At 50.4% G+C, this 13,221-nt stretch overlaps 1 protein-coding gene across 6 annotated transcripts in view; it reads left to right on the forward strand.

The window, feature by feature from the left end:
• Window positions 1-8,242: 8,242 nt before the first annotated feature.
• LOC140492575 (neuroligin-1-like) overlaps window positions 8,243-13,221 on the forward strand; it is a 569,981-nt gene continuing 565,002 nt past the window's right edge. For 3 of the 6 annotated variants that reach the window (XM_072591551.1, XM_072591552.1, XM_072591553.1), the window contains exon 1: window positions 8,279-8,298. The gene's annotated coding sequence lies outside the window, so the exon portion shown is untranslated. Of the gene's footprint in view, window positions 8,299-13,221 lie in introns of all 6 variants that reach the window. The other 3 variants (XM_072591550.1, XM_072591555.1, XM_072591554.1) reach the window with 2 other exon arrangements.

Raw genomic sequence — 13,221 nt, forward strand, 5'->3', positions numbered from 1 at the left:
TCACTATAACACTCTCTGATATACCCCGCATCCCTCACTGTAACACTCTCTGATATACCCCATACCCCTCACTGAAACACTCTCTGATATACCCCACACCCCTCACTGTAACACTCTCTGATATACCCCACACCCCTCACTGAAACACTCTCTGATATACCCCACACCCTTCACTGTAACAGGCTCTGATATACCCCACACCCCTCACTGTAACACTCTCTGATACACCCCACACCCCTCACTGTAACACTCTCTGATATACCCCACACCCCTCACTGTAACACTCTCTGATATACCCCACACCCCTCACTGTAACACTCTCTGATATACCCCACACCCCTCACTGAAACACTCTCTGATATACCCCACACCCTTCACTGTAACAGGCTCTTATATACCCCACACCCCTCACTGTAAGACTCTCTGATACACCCCACGCCCCACACTGTAACACTCTCTGATATACGTCACACCCCTCATTGTAACACACTCTGATATACCCCACACCCCTCACTGTAACACTCTCTGATATACCCCACACCCCTCACTGTAACACTGTCTGATATACCCCACATCCCTCACTGTAACACTCTCTGATTTTCCCCACACCCCTCACTGTAACACTCTCCGATATACCCCACACCCCTCACTGTAACACTCTCTGATATACCCCACACCCCTCACTGTACCACTCTCTGATATACCCCACACCCCTCACTGTAACACACTCTGATATACCCCACACCCCTCACTGTCACACTCTCTGATATACCCCACACCCCTCACTGTAACACTCTCTGATATACCCCACACCCCTCACTGTGACACTCTCTGATATACCGCACACCCCTCACTGTAACACACTCTGATATACCCCACACCCCTTACTCTAACACTCTCTGATACGCCCCACACCCCTCACTGTAACACTCTCGATTTGCCCCACACCCCTCACTGTCACACTCTTGGATATACCCCACACCCTTCTCTGTAACACTCTCTGATATACCCCACACCCCGCACTGTTACACACTCTGATATTCCCCACACCCCTCACTGTAACACTCTCTGATATACCCCACACCCCTCACTGTAACACTCTCTGATATACCCCACACCCCTCACTGTAACACACTCTGATATACCCCACACCCCTCACAGGAACATTCTCTGATATACCCCACACCCCTCACGGTAACACTCTCTGATATATCCCACACCCCTCACTGTAACACCCTCTGATTTTCCCCACACCCCTCACTGTAACACTCTCTGATATACCCCACACCCCTCATTGTAACACTCTCTGATATACCCCACACCCCTCACTGTAACACACTCTGATATACCCCACACCCCTCACAGTAACATTCTCTGATATACCCCACACCCCTCTCTGTAACACTCTCCGATATACCCCGCACCCCTCACTGTAACACTCTCTGATACACCCCACACCCCTCTCTGTAACACTCTCCGATATACCCCACACCCCTCACTGTAACACTCTCTGATATAACCCACACCCCTCACTGTAACACTCTCCGATATACCCCACACCCCTCACTGTAACACTCTCCAATATACCCCACACCCCTCTCTGTAACACTCCCTGATATACCCCACACCCCTCACTGTACCACTCTCCGATAATCCCCACACCCCTCACTGTAACACTCTCTGATATATCCCAGACCCCTCACTGTAACATTCTCTGATATACCCCACACCCCTCTCTGTAACACTCTTTGATATAGCCCACACCCCTCACTGTAACACTCTCCGATATACCCCACACCCCTCACTGTAACACTCTCTGATATAAGCCACACCCCTCACTGTAACACTCTCTGATATACCAGACACCCCTCACTGTTACACTCTCTGATATACCCCTCACCCCTCACTGTAATACTCTCTGATATACCCCACACTCCTCACTGTAACACTCTCCGATACACCACACACCCCTCACTGTAACACTCACCGATATACCCCACAACCCTCACTGTAACACTCTCTGATATACCCCACACCTCTCACTGTAACACTCTCTGATATACCCCACACCCCTCACTGTAACACTCTCTGATCTACCCCACATCCCTCACTGTAACACTCTCTGTTATACCCCACACCCCTCATTGTAACACTCTCTGATATACCCCACACCCCTCACTGTAACACTCTTTGATATACCCCACACCCCTCACTGTAACACTCTCTGATATACCCCACACCCCTCACTGTAACACTCTCTGCTATACCCCACACCCCTCACTGTAACACTCACCGATATACCCCACACCCCTCACTGTAACACACTCTGATATACCCCACACCCCACGCTGTAACACTCTCCGCTATACCCCACAGCCCTAACTGTAACACTCTCTGATATACCCCACACCCCTCACTGTAACACTCTATGATATACCCCACACCCCACACTGTAACACTCTCCGATATACCCCACACCCCTCACTGTAACACTCTCTGATATACCCCACACCCCTCACTGTAACACTCTCTGATATACCCCACACCCCTCACTGTAACACTCTCTGATATACCGCACACCCCTCACTGTAACACTCTCCGATATACCCCACACCCCTCATAGAACATAGAACATAGAACAATACAGCGCAGTACAGGCCCTTCGGCCCTCGATGTTGCGCCGATCCAAGCCCACCTAACCTACACTAACCCACTATCCTCCATATACCTATCCAATGCCCGCTTAAATACCCATAAAGAGGGAGAGTCCACTACTGCTACTGGCAGGGCATTCCATGATCTTACGACTCGCTGAGTGAAGAACCTACCCCTAACATCAGTCCTATATCTACCCCCCCTTAATTTAAAGCTATGCCCCCTTGTAATAGCTGACTCCATACGTGGAAAAAGGTTCTCACTGTCAACCCTATCTAACCCCCTAATCATCTTGTACACCTCTATCAAATCACCCCTAAACCTTCTTTTCTCCAAAGAAAACAACCCCAAGTGCCTCAGCCTTTCCTCATAGGATCTTCCTACCATACCAGGCAACATCCTGGTAAACCTCCTCTGCACCCGTTCCAGTGCCTCCACATCCTTCCTATCCCTCACTGTAACACTCTCTGATATACCCCACACCCCTCACTGTAACACTCTCCGATATATCCTACACCCCTCACTGTAACACTCTCTGATATACCCCACACCCCTCACTGTAACACTCTCTGATATACCGCACACCCCTCACTGTAACACTCTCTGATATATCCCACACCCCTCACTGTAACACTCTCTGATATACCCCACCCCCCTCACTGTAACACTCTCTGATAGACCCCACACCCCTCACTGTAACACTCTCTGATATACCCCACACCCCTCACTGTAACACTCTCTGATATACCCCACACCCCTCACTGTAACACTCTCTGATATACCCCACACCCCTCTCTGTAATATCCTCTGATATACCCCACACCCCTCACTGTAACACACTCTGATATACCCCACACCCCTCACTGTAACACTCTCTGATATACCCCACACCCCTCACTGTTACACTCTCCGATATACCCCACACCCCTCTCTGTAACACTCTCCGATATACCCCACACCCCTGACTGTAACACTCTCTGATGTAACCCACACCCCTCACTGTAACACTCTCCGATATACCCCACACCCCTCACTGTAACACTCTCTGATTTTCCCCACACCCCTCACTGTAACACTCTCCGATATACCCCACACCCCTCACTGTAACACGCTCTGATATACCCCACACCCCTCACTGTAACATTCTCTGATATACCCCACACCCCTCACTGTAACACTCTCTGATATACCCCACATCCCTCACTGTAACACTCTCTGATTTTCCCCACACCCCTCACTGTAACACTCTCCGATATACCCCACACCCCTCACTGTAACACTCTCTGATATACCCCACACCCCTCACTGTAACACTCTCTGATATACCCCACACCCCTCACTGTAACACACTCTGATATACCCCACACCCCTCACTGTCACACTCTCTGATATACCCCACACCCCTCACTGTAACACTCTCTGATTTACCCCACACCCCTCACTGTGACACTCTCTGATATACCGCACACCCCTCACTGTAACACACTCTGATATACCCCACACCCCTTACTCTAACACTCTCTGATACGCCCCACACCCCTCACTGTAACACTCTCGATTTGCCCCACACCCCTCACTGTCACACTCTTGGATATACCCCACACCCCTCTCTGTAACACTCTCCGATATACCCCACACCCCTCACTGTAACACTCTCTGATATAACCCACACCCCTCACTGTAACACTCTCCGATATACCCCACACCCCTCACTGTAACACTCTCTGATATATCCCAGACCCCTCACTGTAACATTCTCTGATATACCCCACACCCCTCTCTGTAACACTCTCCGATATACCCCACACCCCTCACTGTAACACTATCCGATATACCCCACACCCCTCACTGTAACACTCCCTGATATACCCCACACCCCTCACTGTACCACTCTCCGATAATCCCCACACCCCTCACTGTAACACTCTCTGATATATCCCAGACCCCTCACTGTAACATTCTCTGATATACCCCACACCCCTCTCTGTAACACTCTTTGATATAGCCCACACCCCTCACTGTAACACTCTCCGATATACCCCACACCCCTCACTGTAACACTCTCTGATATACCCCACACCCCTCACTGTAACACTCTCTGATATACCAGACACCCCTCACTGTTACACTCTCTGATATACCCCTCACCCCTCACTGTAACACTCTCTGATATACCCCACACTCCTCTCTGTAACACTCTCCAATACACCACACACCCCTCACTGTAACACTCACCGATATACCCCACAACCCTCACTGTAACACTCTCTGATATACCCCACACCTCTCACTGTAACACTCTCTGATATACCCCACACCCCTCACTGTAACACTCTCTGATCTACCCCACACCCCTCACTGTAACACTCTCTGATATACCCCACACCCCTCACTGTAACACTCTCCGATATACCCCACACCCCTCACTGTAACACTCTCTGATATACCCCACACCCCTCACTGTAACATTCTCTGATATACCCCACACCCCTCACTGTAACACTCTCTGATATACCCCACATCCCTCACTGTAACACTCTGATTTTCCCCACACCCCTCACTGTAACACTCTCCGATATACCCCACACCCCTCACTGTAACACTCTCTGATATACCCCACACCCCTCACTGTAACACACTCTGATATACCCCACACCCCTCACTGTCACACTCTCTGATATACCCCACACCCCTCACTGTAACACTCTCTGATTTACCCCACACCCCTCACTGTGACACTCTCTGATATACCGCACACCCCTCACTGTAACACACTCTGATATACCCCACACCCCTTACTCTAACACTCTCTGATACGCCCCACACCCCTCACTGTAACACTCTCGATTTGCCCCACACCCCTCACTGTCACACTCTTGGATATACCCCACACCCCTCTCTGTAACACTCTCCGATATACCCCACACCCCTCACTGTAACACTCTCTGATATAACCCACACCCCTCACTGTAACACTCTCTGATATACCCCACACCCCTCACTGTAACACTCTCTGATATACCGCACACCCCTCACTGTAACACTCTCCGATATACCCCACACCCCTCACTGTAACACTCTCTGATATACCCCACACCCCTCACTGTAACACTCTCTGATATACCCCACACCCCTCACTTTAACACTCTCTGATATACCCCACCCCCCTCACTGTAACACTCTCTGATAGACCCCACACCCCTCACTGTAACACTCTCTGATATACCCCACACCCCTCACTGTAACACTCTCTGATATACCCCACACCCCTCACTGTAACACTCTCTGATATACCCCACACCCCTCTCTGTAATATCCTCTGATATACCCCACACCCCTCACTGTAACACACTCTGATATACCCCACACCCCTCACTGTAACACTCTCTGATATACCCCACACCCCTCACTGTTACACTCTCCGATATACCCCACACCCCTCTCTGTAACACTCTCCGATATACCCCACACCCCTGACTGTAACACTCTCTGATATAACCCACACCCCTCACTGTAACACTCTCCGATATACCCCACACCCCTCACTGTAACACTCTCTGATATACCCCACACCACTCACTGTAACATTCTCTGATATACCCCACACCCCTCACTGTAACACTCTCCGATATACCCTACACCCCTCACTGTAACACTCTCCGATATCCCCCACCCCCCTCACTGTGACACTCTCTGATATACCCCACACCCCTCACTGTAATATTCTCCAATATACCCCACACCCCTCACTGTAACACTCTCTGATATACCCCACACCCCTCACTGTTACATTCTCTGATGTACCCCACACCCCTCACTGTAACACTCTCCGATATACCCCACACCCCTCACTGTAACACTCTCTGATATACCCCACACCCCTCACTGTAACACTCTCCGTTATACCTCACACCCCTCACTGTAACACTCTCTGATATACACCACACCCCTCACTGTAACACTCTCTGATATACCCCACACCTCTCACTGTAACACTCTCTGTTATACCCCACACCCCTCACTGTAACACTCTCTGATATACCCCACACCCCTCACTGTAACACTCTCTGATATACCCCACACCCCTCACTTTAACACTCTCTGATATACCCCACACCCCTCACTGTAACACTCTCTGATATACCCCACACCCCTCACTGTAACACTCTCTGATATACCCCACACCCCTCACTGTAACACTCTCCGATATACCCCACACCTCTCACTGTAACACTCTCTGATATACCCCACACCCCTCACTGTAACACTCTCTCATATACCCCACACCCCTCACTGTAACACTCTCTGATATACCCCACGCCCCTCATTGTTACTCTCTCTGATATACCCCACACCCCTCTCTGTAACACTCTCTCATATACCCCACACCCCTCACTGTCACACTCTTGGATATACCCCACACCCCGCTCTGTAACACTCTCTGATATACCCCACACCCCTCACTGTAAAACTCTCTGATATACCCCACACCCCTCACTGTAACACTCTCTGATATAACCCACACCCCTCACTGTAACACGCTCTGATATACCCCACACCCCTCACTGTAACACTCTCTGATATACCCCACACCCCTCTCTGTAACACACTCTGATATACCCCACACCCCTCACAGTAACATTCTCTGTTATACCCCACACCCCTCACTGTAACACTCTCTGATATACCCCACACCCCTCTCTGTAACACACGCTGATATACCCCACACCCCTCACTGTAACACTCTCTGATATACCCCACACCCCTCACTGTAACACTCTCTGATATACCCCACACCCCTCACCGTAACACTCTCTGATATACCCCACCCCCCTCACTGTAACACTCTCCGATATACCCCACCCCCTCACTGTAACACTCTCTGATATACCCCACCCCCCTCACTGTAACACTCAGCGATATACCCCACCCCCCTCACTGTAACACTCTCCGATATACCCCACACCCCTCACTGTAACACTCTCCGATATACCCCACCCCCCTCACTGTAACACTCTCCGATATACCCCACCCCCCTCACTGTAACACTCTCCGATATACCCCACCCCCCTCACTGTAACACTGGTACACTCGTCAGTGTAACATTCTCTGGTGTACACTGATCCATGTGCATGTGTGGATATGTACAATTACGCGCATAAACAGACATACACACATACACTCACACACAAACACATGCACACAGACACATAGACACACACACACACATGCACACAGACATATCGACATACACACACATACACACACATCCAAGCACACAGAAACGCATACATACACACACTTACACACACACAGACACACTCACACCCAAATACACACACACACACAGGATCAGACACACAGAGAGACATACACACAGGGCAGACAGACAGGCACACCCACACACCCACACACACATACTCTCACACACAAACACGGACACATAGACACATGGACATACACACACACACACACACATACACACACACACACACACACACACACACACACACACACGCACACACTCATAAACACACACAGACCTCCCCATCCCCCTTCCCCACCCTCCTCCCGGCCATGCACAGCCATTTGCTGAGATATAGCCTGTACAGCGGATCCACCAAGTGATACGCCAAGATGAAGGTATCAGTCGAGCTTTCACTGCGAGAGGGATGTGGCTGGGGATTGGAGAGAGGATGTGGAGGGTGCTGTGTGTCTCAGCGTTGAGCTGGCTTGCAGTGCCGTTGCTGAGGTGTTGACTTGCAGACAGATGAGTCCCGCGGTGTTCTCCTTCACATGCACCGCTCTCTTTGAGCTTGATTTCAAATGTGAATCCCACACAATCTGCGGGGTCACCTTTCCTGCATCGGACATTGTCAGCCCGGGTCAGGATACCCAGGCTTTTTGATTTGAATGTCTCCGAGTTTTTGTCGGCATCAGTCAGTGATGTTTGCGGACCCCCTAGTGGGTTTACTGTTTCGCAGGCTGTGTGCCATCTCAGCTTCACCTTGTTAAATTGGGCATCAATCTGTGGTTGCCAGGTTGAGTTGCTTTTCCGAGATTGATTTTCTCTCTCGCATCCCCCACCCCACCCCCACCCCCATTCTCTCTCTTTCTTTGCCGTTCTCTCTCTCTCTCACTCTCTCTCTCTCTGTCATTCCATCTCCCTAGCTCTCAATTGCTGTTGTGAATCTAAGTGGGGGCTGTGTCCCCAGTTCAATGCTGATATGTTATTGTGTTTACTTTTTGATCGGTTTCAACCCGAAATTAATACCTCATCCTGAGTATCACACTGTGACGATATATCTCAACAATGGGGCAGATATCCCCGACTAACACCTGCCTGTATCCACACCCCATCTCCCTGGGTATCTATTGCTTGTCTCTGTCCATATTGTGTCCTCATCTCTGTTGATGTCCTCACACCCCCCCCATCTCTGTCTGTATCTACATCTCACCTCTGTCCATAGCCACACTAATGAGATAACCAGAGAAAGTATATTCCTGTCAGGGTGAAAGGGAAGGCTGGTAGGTATAGGGAATGCTGGATGACTAAAGAAATTGAGGGTTTGGTTAAGAAAAACAAGGAAGCATATGTCAGGTATAGACAGGATAGATCGAGTGAATCCTTAGAAGAGTATAAAGGAAGTAGGAGTATACTTAAGAGGGAAATCAGGAGGGCAAAAAGGGGACATGAGATAGCTTTGGCAAATAGAATTAAGGAGAATCCAAAGGGTTTTTACAGATACATTAAGGACAAAAGGGTAACTAGGGAGAGAATAGGGCCCCTCAAAGATCAGCAAGGCGGCCTTTGTGTGGAGCCACAGAAAATGGGGGAGATACTAAAATGGGGGAGTATTTTTCATCAGTATTTACTACGGAAAAGGATATGGAAGATATAGACTGTAGGGAAATAGATGGTGACATCTTGCAAAATGTCCAGATTACAGAGGAGGAAGTACTGGATGTCTTGAAACGGGTAAAGGTGGATAAATCCCCAGGACCTGATCAGGTGCACCCGAGAACTCTGTGGGAAGCTGGAGAAGTGATTGATGGGCCTCTTGCTGAGATATTTGTATCATTGATAGTCACAGGTGAGGTGCCGGAAGACTGGAGGTTGGCAAACGTGGTGTCACTGTTTAAGAAGGGTGGTAAGGACAAGCCAGGGAACTATAGACCGGTGAGCCTGACCTCGGTGGTGGGCAAGTTGTTGGAGGGAATCCTGAGGGACAGGAAGTACATGTATTTGGAAAGGCAAGGACTGATTCGGGATAGTCAACATGGCTTTGTGTGTGGGAAATCATGTTTCACAAACTTGATTGAGTTTTTTGAAGAAGTAACAAAGAAGATTGATGAGGGCAGAGCAGTAGATGTGATCTATATGGACTTCAGTAAGGCGTTCGACAAGGTTCCCCATGGGAGACTGATTAGCAAGGTGAGATCTCATGGAATACAGGGAGAACTAGCCATTTGGATACAGAGCTGGCTCAAAGGTAGAAGACAGAGGGTGGTGGTGGAGGGTTGTTTTTCAGACTGGAGGCCTGTGACCAGTGGAGTGCCACAAGGATCGGTGCTGGGTCCTCTACTTTTTGTCATTTACATAAATGATTTGGATGTGAGCATAAGAGGTACAGTTAGTAAGTTTGCAGATGACACCAAAATTGGAGGTGTAGTGTACAGCGAAGAGGGTTACCTCAGATTACAACAGGATCTTGACCAGATGGGCCAATGGGCTGAGAAGTGGGAGATGGAGTTTAATTCAGATAAATGCGAGGTGCTGCATTTTGGGAAAGCAAATCTTAGCAGGACTTATACACTTAATGGTAAGGTCCTAGGGAGTGTTGCTGAACAAAGAGACCTTGGAGTGCAGGTTCATAGCTCCTTGAAAGTGGAGTCACAGGCAGATAGGATAGTGAAGAGTATTGAGTACAGGAGTTGGGAGGTCATGTTGCGGCTGTACAGGACATTGGTTAGGCCACTGTTGGAATATTGCGTGCAATTCTAGTCTCCTTCCTATCGGAAAGATGTTGTGAAACTTGAAAAGGTTCAGAAAAGATTTACAAGGATGTTGCCAGGGTTGGAGGATTTGAGCTACAGGGAGAGGCTGAACAGGCTGGGGCTGTTTTCCCTGGAGCATCGGAGGCTGAGGGGTGACCTTATAGAGGTTTATAAAATCATGGAGGGGCACGGATAGGATAAATAGACAAGGTCTTTTCCCTGGGGTCGGGGAGTCCAGAACTAGAGAGGCATAGGTTTATCTAGTCAGCATGGATGGGTTGGACCGAAGGGTCTGTTTCCGTGCTGTACATCTCTATGATGATATGACTTTCTTTGTATCCACCCCCATTTCAGTCTGTATCCACCACCCCTTCCCTCTGTCTGTATCCACCAACCCCTCTCCTGTCTGTATCCACCACCCCCTCCCTCTGTCTGTTTGCACTACCCCCTCTCTCTGTCTGTATCCACCACTCCCACCTCTGCTGTATCCACCACCCCCTGCTCTGTCTGTATACACCACTCCCTCCTTTGCTGTATCCATCACTCCCTCCTCAGTGTGTATCCACCACCCCCTCCTCTGTCTGTATCCACCACCCCCTCCTCTATCTGTATCCACCACCCACTCCTCTGTCTGTATCCACCACCCCCTCCCTTGGTCTGTATCCACCACCCCCTCCTCTGTCTGTATCCACCACCCCCTCCCTTGGTCTGTATCCACCACCCCCTCCTCTGTCTGTATCCACCACCCCCTTCTCTATCTGAATCTAAAACTCCCTCCCTCTGTCTGTATCCACCACCCCCTCCTCTGTCTGTATCCACCACCCCCTCCCTCTGCATGTATCCACTACCCCTCCTCTGCCTGTATCCACCACCCCTTCCTCTGCTTGTATCTACCACCCCCTCCCTCTGTCTGTATCCACCACCCCCTCCTCTGCCTGTATCCACCACCCTCTCCCTCTGTCTGTATCCACCACCCCCTCCTCTGCCTGTACCCACCACCCTCTCCCTCTGTCTGTATCCACCACCCCCTCCTCTGCCTGTATCCACCACCCCCTCCCTCTGTCTGTATCCACCACCCCCTCCTCTGCCTGTATCCACCACCCCCTCCCTCTGTCTGTATCCACCACCCCCTCCCCTGTCTGTATCCACCACTCCCTCCACTGCTGTATCCACCACTCCCTCCTCTGCCTGTACCTACCACTCTCTCCACTGTCTGTATCCACCACCCCCTCCTCTGTCTGTATCCACTACCCCCTCCTCTGTCTGTATCCACCACCCCTCCCTCTGTTTGTATCCACCACTCCCTCCTTTGTCTGTATCCACCACCCCCTCCTCTGTTTGTATACACCACCCCCTCCCTCTGTTTGTATCCACCATCCTCCTCTGCCTGTATCCACCACCCCCTCCTCTGTCTGTACCCACCACTCCCTCCTTTGTCTGTATCCACCACCCCCTCCTCTGTTTGTATACACCACCCCCTCCCTCTGTTTGTATCCACCATCCTCCTCTGCCTGTATCCACCACCCCCTCCTCTGTCTGTACCCACCACTCCCTCCTTTGTCTGTATCCACCACCCCCTCCTCTGTTTGTATACACCACCCCCTCCCTCTGTTTGTATCCACCACCCCTCCTCTGCCTGTATCCACCACCCCCTCCTCTATCTGTATCCATCACCCCCACCACTGTCTGCATCCACCATCCCCTTCTCGATCTGAATCTAAAACTCCCTCCCTCTGTCTGTATCCACCACCCCCTCCTCTGTCTGTATCCACCACCCCCTCCTCTGTCGTACCCACCACTCCCTCCTTTGTCTGTATCCACCACCCCTCCTCTGTTTGTATCCACCACCACGTCCCTCTGTATGTATCCACCACCCCCACCCTCTGTCTATATTCACCACCCTGTCCCTCTGTCTGTATCCACCACCCCCACCCTCTGTCTATATCCACCACCCTGTCCCTCTGTCTGTATCCACCACTCTGCTCTGAGCGTATACACCCCACCCCTCCCCCGGTTTGGAGCTCCCTGTGTCCCTACCCATACCCACCTTTGCCTGCCTCACTGTTTCCATATCCAGCTCTGTCTGTCTGTGGTTTGCTGTTTCTTCCCCTTTCTTATCTCCCTCTGCCGTTCACCCTCTCTTCTGTCTATTTTGATGGACCTTGCTGTTTGCCAGTGGCATTATACAGTCAGAGAGACGTACAGCACAGAAACAGACCCTTCGGTCCAACCCGTCCATGCCGACCAGATATCCCAACCCAATCTAGTCCCACCAGCCAGCACCCGGCCCATATCTCTCCAAACCCTCCCTATTCATATACCCATCCAAATGCCTTTTAAATGTTGTAATTGTACCAGCCTCCACCACATCCTCTGGCAGCTCATTCCATGCACGTACCACCCTCTGTGTGAAAAAGGTGCCCCTTAGGTCCCTTTTATATCTTTCCCCTCTCACCCTAAACCTATGCCCTCTAGTTCTGGAATCCCCGACCCCAGGGAAAAGACTTTGTCTATTTATCCTATCCATACCCCTCATGATTTTATAAACCTCTATAAGGTCACCCCTCA

This window comes from Chiloscyllium punctatum, chromosome 21 (assembly GCF_047496795.1).
Source record: "Chiloscyllium punctatum isolate Juve2018m chromosome 21, sChiPun1.3, whole genome shotgun sequence".
NCBI lineage: Eukaryota > Metazoa > Chordata > Chondrichthyes > Orectolobiformes > Hemiscylliidae > Chiloscyllium > Chiloscyllium punctatum.